Genomic DNA, 22,358 nt, shown 5'->3' on the forward strand with positions numbered 1-22,358 from the left:
TTTCACTTTACTTATGAGATGTATCAGTGTTTCCTAGTTTTTTATTCCTTTTACTTTATTTCAACTTTCATAATAAAATATAATTGGATTTTAGACCCTGAAGCAGAAGAGTTTTGTGTTGTGTTCTTGTCATTTATACTAAGGTTTTATCATATTTAAAAAAGTAAAACCTCCAGCAAAAAAAAAAATAAAATAAAATAAAATAAAAAATCTGAGAGAAAAACATAAATATTTGCCTTAAAAGGCAAGTCTCAAAAGGGCTATTTGATTTTTAAAGGTTTAGAACAAGCATTAATTAACATAGTTTTAAAGCTTGCAAAAGCTCTGATTTCAAAAGAATAGTTTAGGCATGGATTAGCATAATTGTGTTACATGCTTAGAAAAATACAGGTTTCATTTATTTCAGAAAGGAGTATGGCAAGAAATGATTTAAACTTTACTTTCTTTATTACCAACAGTAAAGAAAAAAAAATTAGAAACCATAGAAATCTATAAGTATTTCAAATAACAGGAATTATAAACCATGGTACAATTTTCCATGAGCAAATTTGAAGGGTTGAGAAACAGTTTTTGATTCAGCACTCACTATTGATCGTTAGCTATATATGCCAGGCACTGGTCTTGTCAGTGGGGAAAAAGTAACAAGATTGCTGGCAGGTACAGTTCAACATTCATCTTAGTTTCAGATGCCTGTAATTACCCACTTTACATCTCCACTAGGATGTTTAATAGGTAGTTCAAACATAATGTATACTAATATCATTCTCAATTTTCCCCAAAGCAGATATTAAGATCCACAGAGTTGCTTAAGCCTAAAAATTGAACATTTATTATTTATTTCCCTCCTTTATTCCCAGACAATCCATCAGTAAGTACTGGGGACAATAATTCCAAAATGTCTCTCAAATTTTTGTATTTTTGTTAATTTCCACTGCTACTCCTTCAATCTACAAAGTTAACCTTGAACCTAGCAGTTGAAAATATATCCTTGAGTAAGAAAGAGTTCCTTCTACTCAGTGTTGGCTTTCACTTTTGCTCCATTGTAGCTCATTCTCTATGAAACATTCAGATATCTTATAAAAGTACTGGTCCAGCTGGGCATGGTGGTGCACTCCTGTAATCCCAGATGCTCTGAAGGCTGAGACATGAAGATCCCAAGTTCAAAGCCAGCTTCAGCAATTTAGCTAGGTTCTAAGCAACTCAATGAGACCCTGTCTGTAAAACAAACAAACAAACAAACAAACAAATAGGGCTGGGGACATGGCTCAGTGGTCAAGTTTAATCCCCACTATACCCAATTCAAAGTATTGAATTATTGTTCTAGATTTTTCTACTTTCCTGCCTACACTCATTTATTGGTTTCCCTTTGTTTACCACAGTTCTTCCACATTGAATTCCTTTGGTTCCTAGACCTACTTACTATGCTACTGCTTGATCCTGTTGTTCTATTTTATTCTTAGTTTATCCTCAGTAGAGAAATGATATTCTCTTGTATTCTACTTGGATGTCTCATTTACATTCATGAGGCCTGTTGAGATAGAGCAAACAGGCTCTCAAATATTGAAGAGGCTACCCCTTACCATACTAACACAGCTTCCTGGGTTAGTATATGCCAATCACACTCTGTCACAGCACCTTGTTTAATGTTCCAAGTAATTGCTACTATTGGAACTTTCTTTAAAAATTACTTGCAGCAGGTTTTATGATACATGTCTGTATTCACAAGTACTTAGGAGGCTGGTGCAGAAAGACAGCATCAAGTTTGATGTCAGTCTGGGCAATTTAGGGAGACCCTATTTCAAATAAAAAGAAAGGGGGATATAGCTCAGTGGTAGAGACCTGACTTAGCATGAGTGAGATCCTAGGTTCAATTTCCCAGACTGTAGCATTGTGGCAAGATTAAATAAATCACTGGGTCGGTCTTGAAGCAGGGCATGGAAATTTATTCACCCATGGGTCAAGGGGCAGCAACCAAGTCACCTCTTCAACCAATAAGTCAAAACCAGAGAAATGTAGAAAATGGGTTTGAATGACCCAGTTCAGGGAACAGTCAGGATATATTGACCAAGAAAAATGGGAACTAAAAAGAGAACATGTTACAAAAGCATTTCCTACTAATACATTGTATAACAATAAAAGAAACATTCAGTTGCTATGCATTGCCAAATAAGTTGTGCTTTGCAGGACCGGGGTTGCAGAGGCGGGATTTTCACAAAGGAGAAACATTTCTTACATGAAATGGAGTCTAAGGGTAAAATGGAGTTTATCTGGTAAAGGTACATATAGTTTGGCCTACAACAGTAGAACTGTCCCTTCACCCTGACTAGTTGGGAGAATGTGGTCTTTGTTGTTTTCTACACACACACACACACACACACACACACACAATTATACTTAATCATAATGTAGATAGTCAATAAACACTAGATAGGAAGAAATATATATGAAAATCCTGAAGGATAAGAAAGATTTTCTTTATTTCCAATGTCATTTTTTGCTTTCTTTCAACAAATGTATACTGATGGTGTATTTCATTCTAGTTAAAATTCCATTTACTATGATTAAATGGTAAAGAAAGGGATGTTTGTTTGTATCAATGGTGCTCACTTTTTTCCCCCTAGAAGATAGAGACAAAATGAACAAGATAAATAGACAAAATATTCATACCTTAGATATTGATATGTGCCTGGAGAATGGAAAGTTAGTAGAAAGTTAGAGAGTGTTAGATATGGGGTAGCAATTTTAATTAAAGTGGCCTGGAAGAGTTCATAAAAATGGCATATTTGAGCACAGACTTGAAAGAAGTGAGACAGCAAGCCGAGAATGAGTATTTCAGACAAAGGAAAAAATAAGTGACAAGGCCTGGCCTGAGTCAGGAGTGCCCAAGGCATATTTGAGGAAGAACAGAAAGGCTGGTATGGTTGCAACCTAGAGAGGAAGCAGGAAGAGGTTCGTAGAAGGAAATGAGCATGCAGGTTAAAGGTTCCTTAAGATGCTTCGGCCATTTTTAGGAATTTTGATCTTATTATAAGAAGACAGCAGAGGGTTGGCAGTGGATTGTCACCATCCTGACTCTAGCAGCTGAGGGGAAAAGGGAGTGAAGAGAAGCAGGAGCAGAGGCAGGAAGACCAGGAGCTGGCTGTTGGAATAACCTTGTAATCTGTCCTGCAAACCAGGAGGAGAGGTTAACACATAGGAGAGAGGAACCGTTTGATTTTTAATGTATTCTGAAGATAGAGCAAGCAGAAGAATAACCCAATATATTGGATGAAGAGAATGAGAGAAAAGTAAAAGGCAAACGCAAGTTTCCTCCTGATTGACCAAGTTCCTATTTAGGAAAATAGGGGTGCCCGTGAGAGAAACAGGGTTTGCTTTTGTTTACTTCTCACCCTGTTCACTAATTGTTGGAGGCCAATATATAAATTATGGTTTGTTCAAGCCATTAAGGCAAGGAAGCTGACCTTCTGGGTGAAAGTGCCCAGTTTAAGAAAGCCAGATCATGCTAGCCCTGTCTTAGATCACAGCCTTAGGATCAAACAGCCTCCCAGAGATGGGCGGAGCCTGCCAACTGCCAAAGAACCCTTTACTGCAAAACCCCTGCAATGCAGAGAAGCAAGCACCAAAAACAGGACTCCTCCCCCAATGAAACCTTATACCTACTGGATCTACTTTGATCTGAACTGCTATAAATAGAGCAAGCGCAGGCTCTTTCTTTGTTAGAAGCCAGACAGACCCCCCTGGTCAGCTCAACTGGTCACGACCCTGCTTTAAAAATATTCTTGCCTTTTTGTCTTTATTTTCTGATATATTAATTTCATAGCTTTTATTTCAAAGCCAGCCCATCCCTCCAACAGATACCCATTCCCTCACCCATGTGGGATGTGATTGAGAATAGCATATTAAAGTTGAGAGGCCAACCATGCATGGAAGATGCAATTTCAGGAGCCAATGGAATAAGTCTGGATTTCAGAGGAGTACAGGTTGGATGTAGAGATTTAAGTCATCAGTAGATCAAGATATTTGATGAAATGAGATCAAAAGTTTTATATATATATATATATATATATATATATATATATGGAGTAATCAGGTGTTTGAGGAGGAACTAGCACAAGACATGTCAAAGAGTGAACAATGACATAGGACAGAATTTCACAGGTTTAAATTTATTTTGTAGAGTGTGTTAATCTCAAAAACAAGGTGAGAAATTAATCCTAGAAAAAGAGAATGATCAACTGTGTCAATGCAGCTTATAAGTCAGGGTTAAGGAAGCCTGACAATTGAACCATTTTATGTAGGATTAAGCATAAATTCCCATTTGCTATTAATTTCTTCAAAGACTTGTCCCTTCACTGCTTTCAAAAATGAAGGATTATAAACTGAGGCAAGACATAGACAATGCAATCAGATACTCTTGACTGAAGAAGAATACTAACTGGAAAGGTAATTTTCAATAAAGCAACTTAGTTGGAGATATACCTCCATGAACCACAGAATACTGAGAGACTTTCATAGTCACTTGGGTACATCAGTTCTAGGGACTTACGTGGAAGTGGATATCCATCTAGATCTTCCTCATATCTTCTTATCTAAATGTTTAGTCTTGGCTGTGATACATACTACTAAAAGACATGTAAGCAGAAGCTTATAAACTTAGAGATAATTTATGATTAAAACAATATTAAGTATTTACAAATTTCCAAAACAAATGTGCTTTAAATTAAACATAAAAGTTTTATGCAATTTTAAATTAAATTCACATATCAAGCTGCTTCTTCAACAGATTAATTTGGGATGTTAGGTTTTTAATGATTATAACATATGAAATAAAAAAATAATGAAAAATTGAGACAATATCACATGATGGTTAAAGGGCCAGGCTGTACAAAGTGAAATAGGTTCTCACAGTTGACTTCTGTTACCTTCATGACATTAGAATTTAGCCTCCTATAACTACACTAAATTTGAAGAGTACCTACTTCGTGGGATAATTTTGAGGTTATAATGAAATAGCAACTATAAAGCACTAGATTTCCAGTGCTCTTTAAGTGCTAAATAAATATTAAAACATTTTTTGTAGTGAGTTCACACCCTCCTCAAATGTGTTACTTCTTGCTCCCAGGATTCTAGTATAGATGTCTTGAAGTCTTACTCTTGTTATGTTGAACTTTCATATTTCTTATCTTTCATATATTTTTCTTTCACAGAAAAGATGAAATTCACCCAAATTACTTATGTACAGATAAAACTCAGACACAAACTATATTTTTAGAATCAGTAACTCTTCATAATGTAAAGGTAATATAAGCTATTTAACCATTTTCATACTTTAACTATTTTGTTATATATATTTTTTATATTTGATGAACTATAAATAAGAACACGAAAGAGTAAAAGTTAATGTATACACAAGCTGAGAAACTTTCAAACTACAGAAAATGCTGTGACTTTTTTTTAAGCTGGGCCAAAAATATGGGTAATAAGAATTTCATAGGGCCTCATAACATTATGGTTTTTTGCTGGTTATGTGATTAAACTTATCTTACACTGTAATTCTTAGGGGAAATAATAACTAGATTGTAAATTAAGGTTAAGCTTGTGCAGGACAGTTACACACTTTAATTTCCATCAGTGGAGTGTTATATTGCCTATGCTGTATATACTGGCCAGGCTAAGGAAACAGAATGTGTGATGATATATGTCTTTACCCCTGAATGGAAAGACCCAATAGCCTTAGAAATGCTCTGAAATGGCTCAAGGAATCTGTTCTTCTTCAAGTGAGCATATGAACCAATATGGCAGAATATTTTCCAGAATATCAATATCAAAAAAGCAATAATTTATAAACGTTATAGATAAGAACATATATTTAACTTTAACTTTAAATTTATATAATTTTATATTTATATATAGCCCATTACACATTAATGACAATATAAACTGATCATTTGTTTTCAGTTGAAATTTATCACCTATAGATACTATATCAATATGTTATAGTATATAATATATAATAGGGCTGGGGATGTGGCTCAAGCGGTAGCACGCTCGCCTGGCATGCGTGTGGCCCGGGTTCAATCCTCAGCACCACATACAAACAAGGATGTTGTGTCCGCCAAAAACTGAAAAATAAATATTAAAAAAATTTTCTCTCTCTCTCTATCTCTTTAAAAAATATATATAATAGATTTACATTAATTAATCTTTAAAGAGTCTATATTTAAACTGATAATGAGATAAATTGATTTAGAGTTTTTCTTACATCCTTCATCCAGTCTTCATTGTTTGAGAACTTATTCCATGTTTACTTTAAAATCAACTCTGTGTGTATGTGTATGTGTGCGTGTGCACATGCTCTTCTCCAGGTATGAAGGACGGAGCAACTTTAATTATAGAGTGTTTTCATAAGTTTATGGAAGAGTACATATAAATTATATTACTTATGTATTTTTGGTTTACTAAAGAACACTGTATTCAGGCTCATTCTGAATTTCTCCTGAGAGCTGCTGAAGTCCCATGTCAAAGCACAAAAGGACATTCTTAATACTCAGTAATTTTTTCTGTGAAAGAAAATATTTAATATGACAGGCAGAGTATTAAGTGGATCCAAAGATAACTGACTTAATTGTGTAAGGCCCCTATCCGTTTCTGTTAGTGTATGTAGGACTATATGAATATGATGGTTGGTTTTATTATAAAACAAAAAGAAAGAGATTTTTTTCAGATATGATTAAGATCATTAACCCACTGAACTGGAGTTAAACCAGTAGGAAATTACCCAGGGCTATGACTGATTACCTGAACCCTTTATAAAGGGGCTCTGGAAGCTGGGACAAGAGGTTGTAGCTGGTCTGTGAACTTTGAAAATACAAACTGTTACACTGTAGAGAGGCCCATGTTGCAGGGAAGAAGATGAGGCTACTGGGAGCTGAGGTCCTCAGATCTAAGCAGCAAGAAACTGAATTCTGCCAACCATTGCTTAAATATGGAAGAGCCTGCCATAGATGGAGGGCTGTAGTGCTTTAGAGCATCTGCTTCATATATGATTTGAGCAAGAATATGTGCCATTCACAATGTAGTCTCTCTTACCTTGTTTACCCTGAAGCTTAGTTTTCAAATGCTGCATAACAACCACAAATTATCACCAACATAATGAATCTAATGGAAATGAGAATCAACATGTCCCAGGAATCCAAAGCAACCTAAGCAGAATCAAGAAATAATTTTGTCTGTTTTTGTCTTTTTTTTTTTACTTTTTATTTTCAGATTGGCATATCTGTTTAATATTAAAGCAATGTGCATGAAAGAATCGTCTAAAAAATCATCTCATGTGCATATTAAAAAGCAGCTGCTTGAGAAATAATTCCAGAGGTTGAGTTCAGGAGTTTTGTAACGAAGCCAGAAATCTTTATGTGTAGTATAACCTAGGAGATTGTGATTCATTACACACTACATTAATGAGTGTATGAATATTTCATAATACATTCACAAAGTTTAAGTATTTTTATTTGGTTGTTTTTTTCTTTTTATTCGTGAATTCATTAGGCATTTCTTCCAATCTCCAAGTTTCCTGCTTTTGGTTAGCTTTAATCTATTTTACAAAATGTTGATACATTTTTCAAACATTAATTCTTATTGTCAGAATACAATTTTACTTATTTTTACATTGGTAACTTTCATGAATTTTGGTACCACTCTCAAATATTTAATTATATCCAATCCTTACAATTTTTACTTTCAAAAATGTTTTCTTTTGGCTTTCATATTATCATTTTGTTCTTTCATATAATATATCTTTTAAGTGTTTTTAATCCTAAATTTTATGTAGTGGTATTTTTATTTTTAATTTTAAAAATTGATTCATTCTCTATATTTTTAAAAATATTTTTATTTCTTATTTTACTTCTCCCTTGTGTTTTTTCCTTTCCTTTATGTTATTTAATATTTTCTTCCTTTTATAGAAGTTTACTTCTGAAACTCTGAGTGCAGGTAGAAGGATTTAGAGTCTTGCTGCTGTAACTGATTCTCTTAACTGCTAGCACCTTTTCCTCAACAGATTAATCATGCAATACTAACACTGTCTTCTTTCTTTATTTTTGTACTGGGGATTTAACTCAGGGGCACTCTACCACTGAGCCACTTCCCCAGCCCTTTTTACTTTTTACTTTTTTTTTTCTTTTCTTTTTTTTTTTTTTTTTTTGAGACAGGGCCTCAGTAAGTGGCTTAGGGAGGGTCTTGCTAAGTTGCTGAAGCTGGCCTGGAACTTGTTGTCTCCTGCTTCAGCCTCCTGAGTTGCAGTCATTTGCCACTATGTTGGCTCCCTAATATTGACCTGTAGAGGAGCTGAGCTACCACAGAGCTCAGTTAATCAGATCAACATATTAACTACACTCAGTTAATAAATACACACCTTAAATACTCAATTGATAGTATGGTGTTATATAATCTACAATGTATGATGTCATCACATGAGCATTTGGAGTCTTAGAAAATCATGCCCAAAATATTGAAAACTATTAGGGCAGCCATTGCCAGGAGGGACCTACCTGGCACATCCCTAGTATGAACTTGGAAGAAATAAATTCCAATAGCAGTTTATGGAAAAAACTCCAGTAGAAGGTCCTTGGCTAAATTCTTGAACTGTTTGAAAGCCTCCTTGCTTCTCATATAGTGTACCAATCTCTGGTCTATTTTCCTTCTTTGAGGAGTCAAGAGAATCATTTGTTTGGGATATATTTTCATCATCTTTTTCATTATGGTAGTGGAAGAAAAGTCTCAACACATTGGTGTAATTTCTATAAATATATAGACATACTTTATTTCTCCAATCTTAAAAAAAATTAAAGTCCCCATTTAAACTCATTGATCCCTGGAGATACCACATCTCTCCTACTCTGTTTACAGCAAAAACTTGAAATATTTAAATACTTACTGGTTGCATTTTCCTGTATTTTTCAAACATTCTTTGTTTCTCTGGGGGGTGGTATTTTAATTGACACAAAATATTTTGCATATTTATAGGGTACCATGTGATGTTTTGTTACATGTATACATTGGCATGTGCTAAGAGCCACAGCCAAGTAATATGATGCATGGCACTTTTGGTTGAAAGGTGACGCCAGCTAGCCATTGAGATGATATGATTATGTTAAGATTTGCATTCATATGGATATTGGACTCCTGCTGTTCACCTCGGCCTGCTATGGGACTCCTGGAGAGTTCCCATTGGTTAGGGAAGTACAGTAGGAGGGAATTCCGGGGGAGGAACTTGTTCTGGGGTTCCGGGAGAACGCCGCTGCGTGTGTGGACCGGTTTCTTCCTGGACGTGTATGGGGTATTGGCGGCAGTTTCAAAAATAAAGTTTGTTCCTGCTTGAGTGGCTTGTGATTTTGTGCCCAGCCAGACTGTGGCAATTGGTGGCCCGTGCGGGGGATGCCTGAAGCTTGGAGGTGAGTAAAATTGCTCGCCCCTGAGGGAAGGCGACAAAATGGGTGATCATTTCAAAAAACAATGTGTTCTTGTTTTGATTTATTTTGTTTTTGTTTCAAGCTGCCTATCCCTAGAATTTTCTCAGGCAAACTGGGAAAAATGGTTGGCTCAAGGTTTGAAGTTGTTCAGCCCTGAGAAAGAGAAAATTGATACAACTATTCTTTGTTCCGTTTTTGTTTCATTCTGTTTCGGTTTTGTTTTGTGCTATCTTATTGGGTTGCGTTACCTTTATAGTAGATTAGAAACTAGTAAAAATCAAACCGAAAGACTGTTAAGTAAATTGTTAGAGGTCCAGACTATGGTAGAAAACATGTTAGGTCAAGCAAAAGAGAAGGTCTCTTGAGCTAGTCAGACAGAGGAAAATTTGAAGAAAGAAAGCTTAGAGGAAAAACAACCATCAGGCGGGGAATTACAACAGGAGACTGCTACTAACTCTGTTCTATCACCAGAGGGTGTAATTCAACCAACAGCTCCATCTACAGCTGAGCGGCTCTCAACTCCCGTAGTTGATGGACGGAATCCTGAGGCAGGACCCCAAAGATTATCATGCCCTGTACTTGAGCAGGCAGGAGGGCAACGAATACACCGTGCTTTAGATTTCTAAACAGTGAAGCAATTAAAGGAGGTTGTAACAACCTATGGGCCACAAGCACCCTTCACTGTGAGCATGGTCGAATCCATTACCAACTTAGACATGATGCCAGCAGATTGGGCTAACATGTGTCGATCTGTGCTAAATGGAGAACAATATTTGTTATGGAAGGTTGCCAATGAGGAATTTTGCATGGAGACAACTAGGTGAAATGCAGCAGCCGGTTACCCTCAAAGAAATCTAGATATGTTATTAGGAAAGGGACCTTTTGAGGGTCAACGACAACAAATTGAATTTGATCCTGGCGTATACGCACAAATTGCTGTAGATGCGGTTAGGGCATGGAAAACTTTACAGGGGCATGGAGATTTACAAGGACAATTATCTAAGGTAATACAAGGGACTAATGAACCTTACGCTGAATTTGTAGATAGGCTTATTCAGACAGATTCTAGAATATTTGGAGATACAGAACAGGCAATGCCATTTATAAAACAACTGGCTTATGACCAAGCAAATCATTGCTGCAGAGAGGTCATTAGACCATGGAGACATGAAGATTTAAACACATATATTAAATTATGTAGAGACATTAATGAACAAGGGCAAGTCTTAGCAGCAGTACAACAGGCTTTAGATGCCAGGCCAAAAACATGCTATAATTGTGATCAAACAGGACATTTTAAAAGGAGTTGACCTATAGGAGGAGGGTTTAACAAAGCTAGGTATCAAAGGAATAGAATACTGGGTATTTGCCCACGATGCCTTAGAGGGAGACATTGGGCTAATGAATGCCGTTCTCAAACCACCATAGAAGGTATTCCGTTATCAAAAAACGGACAAGGACCAAGTGTTTACCCACGATATCGTGGAGAAAGGCATCAGGCTCCATTGCCAAAAAACGGACTGGAGGGCTCAATGCTCTGGGGCCCCAAAACACAAACATACGGGGCAATGGAGGAACCCAGCAGCACCATCAAGGTAGTGCCCAGGACGCATTATCCATTAAATCCCTCATCAGACAAACTAGAGGGAGCACAGGGTTGGACATCTGCACCTCTGCCAGAGCAGTACTAACTCCAGAGATGGGAGTTCAAATCATTCCCACAGGAGTAAAAGGACCTCTTCCCCAGGGAACAGTAGGCTTATTATTGGGACGCAGTTCTTCTACACTAAAAGGACTTATGATAAGTCCTGGGGTAATTGATCCCGATTATGAGGGTGAAATAAAAATTATAGCTAGTTCTCCAAGAGGTATATCAGTAATTTCACCAGGAGATAGAATAGCACAGTTATTAATAATACCCAGCCTGCATGATAAATTTTCCAGTTGTACTGTAGAAAGAGGTTCCAAGGGATTAGGCTCCACAGGTGTAGATTGGGCTATGCTGTCTTTAAATTTAGATTCTCGCCCCATGATAAAATTAAATATTCAAGGACATGACTTTAATGGGCTACTGGACACAGGTGCTGACCTTAGCATCATATCTCGTCAAGAATGGCCATTACAAAAAAAACACTCAAACGCTTCGAGGCCTAGGAATGGCAACTAATCCCCATAGAAGTGCAATGGTATTAGATTGGAAGGATCCTGAAGGATGTGAAGGAACTATACAGCCCTATGTGTTAGACCATCTTCCTATAAATTTATGGGGACGAGATGTCCTAGATCAATTAGGCTTGACATTAACAAATAACATCGATCCTAATGCGCCCACTACTAGGGCTAGACAAGGCTTTAGGAAAGAAAAAAGTTTAAGAGAACAAGAACAAGGTATGACAGCACCAATTCAAATAGATCAAGAAATAAATAGACATGGATTGGGTTTTCAGAAAGGGCCACTGAGACAATCAAAATTACTTGGAAATCAGAAAGACCAGTGTGGGTTCCTCAGTGGCCCCTGACTAAAGAAAAGATACAAGTAGCCCATGACCTGGTCAAACAACAATTAGCGGAGGGACATATACAACCTTCCATATCTCCCCATAATACTCCCACTTTTGTCATTAAAAAGAAATCTGGTAAATGGAGATTATTGCAAGATTTAAGATCCATTAATAATGAGATGGTTATTATGGGACCTGCTCAATCAGGGATTCCCCAATTGTCTGCTTTACCAAAAACCTGGTATGTTTTAGCTATAGGTATTAAAGATTGTTTCTTTTCAATTCTAATTCATCCCGAGGATAGTCCACATTTTGCATTTACTATCCCTGCACTAAATCATGAAGGTCCTGATCAGAGATATGAATGGAAAGTACTCCCTCAAGGGATGGCTAATAGTCCAACTATGTGTCAAATTTATGTTAACAAAGCAATCCAGCCACTTAGAAATCAAAATCCTGAACTACAAATATTTCACTATATGGATGATGTGTTATTGGCACATAAAGATAAAAACACATTGCTAGAATGTTATGTCACACTTACAAATTTATTAAAAAATTATAATCTAGAGATAGCAATAGATAAAGTACAATTAAATCTTCCAATTAATTATTTAGGAGTTCTATTATCCTCAACCATGGTCCATCCACCAAAAATTCAAATACGAGTAGATCAACTCAAATCACTTAATGACTTTCAAAAGTTATTGGGAGACATAAATTGGATAAGGCCTTATCTAGGCATACCAACAGGATAGTTGGGACCTTTATTCGATATTCTAAAAGGTTCATCAGATCCAAATTCTCCCTGCATGTTAACGCCTGAAGCAAGAAAAGCATTAAAAATCATTGAGACATATATGGAAAATATGCATTTGGATAGAATTGATATGTTTGCCTTTATTATTTATTGTACTACCAACAAAAAATATTCCTACAGGAGTATTTTGGCAAAAAGGTCCATTATTGTGGATACATTTATCTTATTCTCCTAACACTATTCTTACTAGATATCCTGAGGCTGTAGGACAATTAATACTCAAAGGAATAAAAGCAGCAAAGGGAGTGTTTGGGATTTCTCCCAATAAAATTATTACTCCATATACTATGGATCACATTGATGAGTTAGCTAATGAGTTAAATACTTGGGCAATAATAATGTGTAAATCTAATGTTTCATTTGATAATCACTTACCATCTAATCCTTTGTTGTCTTTTTGGTCTAAGCATCCTGTAGTTTTTCCAAAAATGACAAGAAAAAACCCCTATCATGAATGCTCCAAATATATTCACTGATGGGTCAAATAATGGTACAGCAGCAGTAGTTACCCCTGATCAAACATTTACATTTTTAGTACCCAAACAATCAGCTCAAAAGGTAGAGCATAATGCAGTATTACAAGCTTTTATGATGTTTAAAGATTCTGTATTTAATTTATTTTCTGATAGTCAGTATGTAGTTAATGCTATAGTATCCCTTGAAGATGCTGGTATGATTTCCCCTTCTTCTACTGTTTTCTCTTTGTTTTCCACTATACAAAGTCTAATCTGGGACAGAAAAGATCCATTCTTTATAGGACATATCAGGGCACATACAGGATTGCCTGGAGCCCTTAGTTTGGGCAACGAACTAGCAGATAAATCTACACATGACATACATATTTTCTCCACAATAGAAGAAGCTACAAATTTTCATAAAAGGTTCCATGTCAATGCTAATACTTTACAAAAGCATTTTAAAATAACTAAAGAACAAGCCAGACGTATAATAAAACAATGTCAAAATTGTGTGACATTTTTACCACAAGTTAATCATGGAGTCAATCCTAGAGGACTGATACCTAACCATATTTGGCAGATGGACGTCACACACTTGCCAGAATTTGGAAAATTAAAATATTTGCATGTTACAGTTGATACTTCTTCCGGATTTTTGATGGGCTCCCTTCATGCCGGAGAAAAAACTAAAGATGTTATAGCTCATTGCTTACAAAATTTTGCCACTGTGGGCGTTCCAAAACAGTTAAAAATGGATAATGGTCCTGGTTATGCTTCTACCTCTTTTAAACAATTTTGCTCATCATTTGGCATTACTCACATAACAGGAATTCCATACAATCCACAAGGACAAGGCATAGTTGAAAGAGCTCATCAAACTATTAAAATGTACTTATTAAAACAAAAGGAGGGAATTGGAAAGGGGTATATATCCCCCAAAGATAAACTTAAAATAACCCTTTTTACTCTAAACTTTTAAAATTTGGATTCATCAGGGCTTAGTGCTGCAGAAAGACATTTGTATCCAAAAAATGTACATAAGCCTAAGGTACTTTGGAAGGTTATGCTAACAGGACAATGGAAAGGTCCTGACCCAGTGATAGTCTGGAGTCGGGGCTCTGTTTGTGTTTTTCCACAGGGATAACAGCAGCCGATTTGGATTCCAGAGTGGTTAACCAAAACAATTTCTACAGACCAAAAGGAAGATGATTTGACTCAAATCCATAACAGCTGATATCCAGAACTCCAGCTTGGCTATTCTTACATCTGCGACAGTGATTAACCAGGATGATTTTTTCAATATCTATTTTATTATTGCTTTTTCCCACATCATAAAGTTCTATTTTATTTTTGAGCTCATACAGACCTATGTTAATGTTTTTCTGATCAGTTTTATTTTTTTACTATGGAGTTTTTGAACATTGTAATGGAGATTTCACCTAGGTAAAGCTACAAGGCCTTTACTATTGTCTTATGTGTTGTATGTTACGTGTGCACACTTCTGTTTTGTGTTGTATGTCTGTATGTTCGTATGTCCATATATATGAGGAGCGCTCATAAATAAATGGAACAGAATTTTTTTATTATTCACGTGATTAATGGTTTAATTTAAATTGGGTAAACAGCTGTTGAAGACTGTTTTAATATGTGTACAAATAAGCAGGTTAACAGATCTGTTTGTTTACTTTCACCTTTCCTTTTCATTATATTTAATAATTCTGTTCAGGATAATGTAAATTGTTCTAAAAATTGTTTTCTTAATACCTGTTGAAATGTTACATATTTTTTTAACATCATTGTCAAAATCCCTATTTTCATCCCAGTGCCAGTGAAGACAAAGATGAAACCAAACTACAACTTCTTCAATAAGTATCACAACAAACTGTATAAACTGATGCATCAACGAATAATAACTCAACAAGTAATGCTCAATCACTGAGCCGATTTATTTGGGTAGGAAATGGACATATTCATAGATTCCTCCGCTTTGAACTGCTTACAAAACTTGCCTGGACTATGTATCACTTGTATGCATTGTGCTCAATTTTTGATACAGCTAATTATGGTAGTGCTGGCATATCTTTGCTGATGTGTCACCAGTGTTACAATTTTTCCTAAAGAGCCGTCAATTGACTTGATGTCGTGGCATTTCTGTATCCTCCTCCCTTCTACTAGTGATGGTCTAATTTTGGGGGCCAACTGAGGTGAGGCAAAGAACCTCACCCCCCCACTGGTGCATAGGCCTATCCACAGGTATGGCTATATACTGGACTGGTAGTCAGTGATGGGTATGATCCAATTGCAGTGGTATCAACCTAAGACAGGAGGCTGATGCCTAGAGGTCAGTTTTCCGATGACGGGTAAGAACCATATGTTGAATTGGACAAACCTAACAGGCATGGTCCCTAGCCACATTGCCTGTTGCTTAATTAAACAGAAGGAGACAGATGCTAAGAGCCACAGCCAAGTAATATGATGCATGGCACTTTTGGTTGAAAGGTGATGCCAGCTAGCCATTGAGATGATATGATTATGTTAAGATTTGCATTCATATGGATATTGGACTCCTGCTGTTCACCTTGGCCTGCTATGGGACTCCTGGAGAGTTCCCATTGGTTGGGGAAGTACAGTAGGAGGGAATTCCGGGGGAGGAACTTGTTCTGGGGTTCCGGGAGAACGCCGCCGCGTGTGTGGACCGGTTTCTTCCCAGACGTGTATGGGGTATTGGCGGCAGTTTCAAAAATAAAGTTTGTTCCTGCTTGAGTGGCTTGTGATTTTTTGCCCAGCCAGACTGCGGCAGGCATGTATATGGCATAATAGTCAAATCAGGATAAATATCTAGTCCCTCAAATATTTATCAACTCTATTGTGATGAAAACACTCAAAATCCTTTCTTCTACTTTTTAAAAATATATTAGGTAGTCACCCTAAAGTGCATTTGAACACGAGAACTTATTTTTTCTATTTGACTAATTTAGTACCTGTTGTGTACCTTTTCTCCATTCCCCTCTTTACCCCATTCTCTCTCTAATCTTTGTTAACCACCATTCTGTCAACTTCTATGAAATAGACCTTTTTTAGATTCTGCATATGAGGGTGATTATTCAGTACTTGTTATTCTATGCCAGGTTTATTTCAATCAACATCATGATCTCCAGATCAATCAATGTTGTTGCAATTCACAGGATGTAATTCCCTTTTAATGGCCAAATAATATTTCACTGTGTGTGTGTGTGTGTGTGTGTGTGTGTGTGTGTATCACGTTTTCCATTCATCAGCTGATGGACACTTAGGTTGTTTGCACTTGGGGCTATTGTAAATGACACTGCAATAAAAACAAGACTTATCTCTTTTTTCACATGTATGTCATGTTCTTTAGATAGATACCAGTAATGGGATTGCTGAATCATTTTCCAGTTTTAATTTTTTCAGGAATTTCCAAACTGTTATTCATAATAGCTGTACTAATTTACATTCCTACTAACAGTACATAAGGATTCCCTTTTCTCTGTGTCCTCACCACCATTTCTTAATTTTCCATTTTTTTATAGAGAGAGAGATTTTTTTTTAATATTTATTTTTCAGTGTTCAGTGAACACAACATCTTTTATTTTTATGTGGTGCTGAGGATCGAACCCAACGCCCTATGCATGCCAGGGGAGTGCAGTTACCACTTGAGCCACATCCCCAGCCCTCAATTTGTTTTTGATGATAGCTATTGCAATGATATGAGGTGATATCTTATTGTGGCTTAATTTTACTGAGGATTAGCATTTTTGATATATACTTGTTAACCATTTGTATGTCCTCTTTTGAAAAATGTCTTTTAAGGTGTGTTGCCAGCTTTTTAATTGACCTAATTATTTGTGTATTGTTTTATTTTTGCTATTGAGTTTGTTCTTTATAGATTCTGTATATTAATTCTTTATCAGGTGTATAGTTTGTAAATGTTGTCTCCCATTCTATAGATTTATCTTCATACTATTGATTTTTGTCTTTGCTGTGTAGAAGCTTGTATGTTTAATGTAATCCCCTTTGTCTATTTTTGTTCTTATTGCTGTGCTTTGGCTGTCTTATAAAAAAAACCTTTACCCTTCCAACTGTGTACTTAAGTGTTTCTCCTACATTTTCTTCTAGTAGTTCTACAGTTTCAAATGTTATATTTATGTCTAATTCATTTTGGGTAAATTTTAATAACTGGTGATAAATAAAGGTCTAGTTTCATTCTTTTGCATGTGGATATCCAGTTTTCTGAGTTCCATTTTTTAAAGAGACTGTTATTTTTCAGATGTACATTCTTGCTCCTTTTGCCCAAGATCAGTGGGCTATACTCAGATGAGTTAATATCTGGGCTGTCTAGACTCTCCATTCTGTTCCACTGGATTATGTGTCTGCTTTTAATACCAATATCATGCTATTTTGATTTCTATAGTTTTGTTGTATATTTTGAAATCAAGTACTGTAATGTCTCCTGCTTTTTGCTCTTTGCTTAAGATTGCTTTGGCTCTTTGGGATTTTGTGGCTCTGTACAAATTTTGGAATTAAAAAAATTTCTATGAAGAATGATTTTGGTATGTTAACAGGGATTACTGTGAATCTGTAGGTCATTTTGGGTTCTATTGACATTTTAGCAATATTTTTTCTTCTAATACACGAACAAAGGATGTCTCTCCATTTCTTTTTTGGCCTCTTCAATTTTTGTTAATCAGTGTTTCATAGTTTTCATTGTAGAGATTTTTCACCTGTTTGGCTAAATTTACTCCTGAGTTTTTTAGTAGCTATTAAAAATGAGATTGTTTTCTTGATTTTTTTTTTTCAGATGACTTCTTCATCTGTTTTGTATTTAAACCCTCTCTAAACATGTTTGGTCTTCCCACTCCACTGGAACTAGTTTGTCAATGTCCACAAACATCTGGGTTGTACAATTCAATGACTATTTTTCATTTATTTTCTTACTTCATATCTCATTTCTATTTGATGTGAGATTACTTCCTTCTTTAGAAAACACTTTATTTCCCTTTTAACCTATTACTTCTATGACACAGTGCTCTGCCAATTTTTCTTCCTATCTCACTTTGCCTCAGTCTCCTACTCATGAAATCAACTCCTTGCATGGTGTAAAGTTATTATGAACTCATTCTTCAGATCTATACTTTCCTCCTGTCTAAAATTTACTAATTTTCTGGACTAATCCAGTGCTATACTAATGACAAGTCTATAGATTGAAAACAGAAGTCTCTGCTGAGAACCATTTGTGTATATACAATCACTCATTCAAAATCCCTATTTAATGTGCATCTCACATTTAATGCATTCAAGTGTTAAAATCTGATTTTTTTAAACCTATTCCTCTTTAATATTAACTGAACACTAAATGGAAATTCAGTTTCCCATAATCAGCCCCAAATATTTAGAGCCATCCTGACTTATCTTGTTTTCTTACAACCTATGTATCACCCATCAAAATATCTTTACATTTCTATATTAGCATTTTTTCAATATTTTGAACTATTACTTACCTTTTCCATTGCTTCCACTTTGATCCAGATCACTAGAACTTCTGGATTACCATAGTAATTTTCTGTTTAGTCTCCCTACTTTCCAACTTTCACACCTCATTATATTCTCACTTTGGGAATCAGAGTGGTATTAGTAAAATTTAGTCATATCTTATTACTTAACAATAGATTCCCTCCTCACTCCTAAATACAATCAATATCTGTAGAATGGTATAATAGCTGAGTAGAATCTTGTCTTCCCATTAATTCATCACACTTCCTGCTGCTCTTCCTCTTATACACAATCATTGCTCAGCAGCACATAGTGGATTTCATTCTCACGTACTTCTCCATGCCCTCCCCTCTTCCCCTCTTCTACATTCCCTTCCTCTGCTCTATTTGTCTATTTGTTTCTGGAACTTCCCATATAATATTTTTTGGGTCATGGTTGACTACAGATAGTTGAAATTATGGAAAGTGACAATTTGCATGGGAGGACTATTATCCCTGAAGCAATGAATGCCCAGTAAATATCCCTCAAATAAATAAAAAGTCATGAATGCAAAAGCAATATATTTTGTTGTCCTTTTGATCCTTAATTGTATGAAACATTTACACGTATTAACACTTTCCGTTTTATAACATTCCCATGAGGTGAATACTACTGATAGTTCCTACTTTGAAGTCAGTTTTCCGCCCTTACATGTTTGCTTTTCACTATGCAACCAAATAGATAAAAGTGACCCCTAAATAACCTTAAGTGACTTGAGTTATAGTAGCCCTCAACCAGATTCATTCATAATTTACGTTTAATAGTCAAGGGAGTGATTGGATCCTGAGACTCTCATTACTTGAGTGAATCTATTCCTCAGTTATTTTCTATTAGACTACTTATTTTCTATATGATTCACTCGTGAATGACATCAGTGCTAGAGAATTCATAGCACCAGAGACTTGGCTATTTTTAGGGTAGTAAAATGAACTCTTCCCTTAAGACCCAAAGTGAAATTGTGTCAGAACTTGACTCTCTAATAGGTAATAAACTTTAGAGAGTTCAATGGGCAGCTATATGTCTATATAAACTCTATTACTATTTTAGATTATATTCTCATTTCCATTCTTACTATGGATATTGACTTGTTATAAGTTGAAAATGCCACTTTAATTCTTAGGCTATAGTTAAAGCACTTTCTCAAGATTGAATTGGAAATTTTGGTTAGTAAAGGGTAAGCACATTAAAACAAAACAAAATTTTTGATGTATAAATGTATTTATTTGTTTTTTAATTTGTTCTAATTAGTTATACAGGATATCAAAATGAATTTTGATTAATTGTACACAAATGGAGCACAACTTTTCATTTCTCTGGTTGTACATGATATAGCATTGCATCACGCATGCAGTCATACATGTACCTAGGGTAATGATGTTCATCTCATTCCACCATTGTCCCTGCCCCCTCACGCCTCCCTTTCCCTCTCTCCCTTTGCCCAATCAAAGTTTCTCCATTCGCCCTATGAGCCTTCCCCCATTATAGATAGCATTTCACTTATCAGAGAAAATATTGGACCTTTGTTTTTTGGGGATTGGCTTACTTCCCTTAGCATGATATTCTCCAACTCCATCCATTTGCCTGCAAATGCTATAATTTTATTCTCTTCTATTACTGAGTAATATTCCATTATGTATATTTTCCAGCTTCTTTATCCATTCATCTGTTGAAGGGTATCTAGGTTGTTTCCACAGTTCAGCTATTGTGAATTGAGCTACTATGAACATTGACATGACTGTGTCACTATAGAATGCTTATTTTCCGTCCTTTGGGTATAGACTGAGTGGAATAGCAAATAGTGTATTCTTTTTCTATCCATATCCCTTTAATTTCTTTCGTCTGCCTAATTGCTCTGGCTAGAGTTTCAAGGACTTTGTTGAATACGAATGGTGAAAGAGGGCATCCCTTATCTTGTTCCAGTTCTTGGAGGGAATGCCTCTATTTTTTTCTCCATTTAGAATAATGTTGGCCTTTGGCTTAGCATAGATAACTTTTACAATGTTGAGGTATGTTTCTACTATCCAAAACAAATTTTATATGGAAGATAATTTTTAATTTATCATGTGCATCAAGCAAGTATCTTCTCACAAACTGTTCTTACATGAAAAAGCCTCTTTTATTCAAATCGTGCATCTGAAAATGTGAGAAAAGGTCATGCAGTTTATAAAATATTAAGAAAATAATTGAATAAAAACCAAAATGATAATTTAAAATGAGTAATAAAAACCAGAAGAGGCAATTAGTATGTTCTTACTGAATGCCAATCAAGACATTTTATTTATTGATTTTTTTAGCATCTTAAAAGACAGATCTTGAAAAAATCTCAAAGAAAACAATAAAATATCTTTTCTGTAAGGACCTGGTTGTGACTAATAGACCCATAGTAAAAAACTATTCTGGTACCAATATTTTATTATTTTTTAATTTTGAAAAATTTTATTGGTGAATTGTTGTTTTATATAAGAGTGAGATTTGTTATATATTTGAACATATACACAATATAACAATATAATTTAGGGGAACAAAATTCTAGAGCATAGTAAATGTCATTGCCATGATTTAGATTTTTCAATGATACCTTCTTATGTTTCTCAGTTTTAAAATTCAAGGTTAACTATACTTCAAATGCTTTTAGAGCAGTTCTAAGAAATTCACTTCACATGATACAATATACTTTGAAACACGAAAGTCAAAATGTGTTTTTAATTCTCACAACTTAGGGACTTTGGTAGGTTTCAAATATCACAATATTTTATAATTTTTATAAACTTTCCTGGTATAATTCTGATTTAATACTATCATTATCAAGGTGAATTGTACAATGAATCAAAATGCATTCTGATATCAGGTATAACTAATTAGAACAAATTTAAAAACAAATAAATAAGTTTACACATCAAAGAAAAATTTTGTTTTAATGTGCTTACCCTTTACCAACTAAAATTTCCAATTCAATCATGAGAAAGTGCCTTGACTATATTCTAAGAGCTAAAGTGGTATTTTCAATTTATAACAAGTCAATATTCATAGTAAGAATGGAAATGAGAATATAATCTCAAAGTGCTAAGTGGTATATCAAAGAAAAATGTCCATAGACAAACAAAATAAAAGTGGTTTTTTTTTTTTTTTTTTTTTTACATAATCATGTTCTAATGCTGATTACTTCATCTAATCATTTAGGGACCTTGTTCTTCATTGTGTGGCTCTTCCTTCTTGAATAACTGCCATCATCTTTGCTGACATTTCTTTTAACAGATAGGGTTCAAGAGAATGCATAGAAGGTTGTATAAGAATGTTTTCAAGTTAGAACTAGAATATGTATATATCACTTCTTCTACCATTTCAATGGCCAGAACCCAGTGGAATAGCCCTACTTAATAAAGTAGAGTGAGAAATATATATTAGTTCTGGATAAATTTAAAAAAAAAGGTAGAGAATGGTAAGCACTCTTCTTTGCTACTGATTATTCTACATTATTTAGTTGTTCATTTCCTCTCTTCCCAAATACATTAAAATATTTCCTTCATCAAATAAAGGCGATCAGTGTCCCAAAAAGTTCATT

The sequence above is a fragment of the Spermophilus citellus genome (assembly GCF_964194105.1).
Source record: "Spermophilus citellus genome assembly, chromosome: 6".
NCBI classification, from domain to species: Eukaryota; Metazoa; Chordata; class Mammalia; order Rodentia; family Sciuridae; genus Spermophilus; species Spermophilus citellus.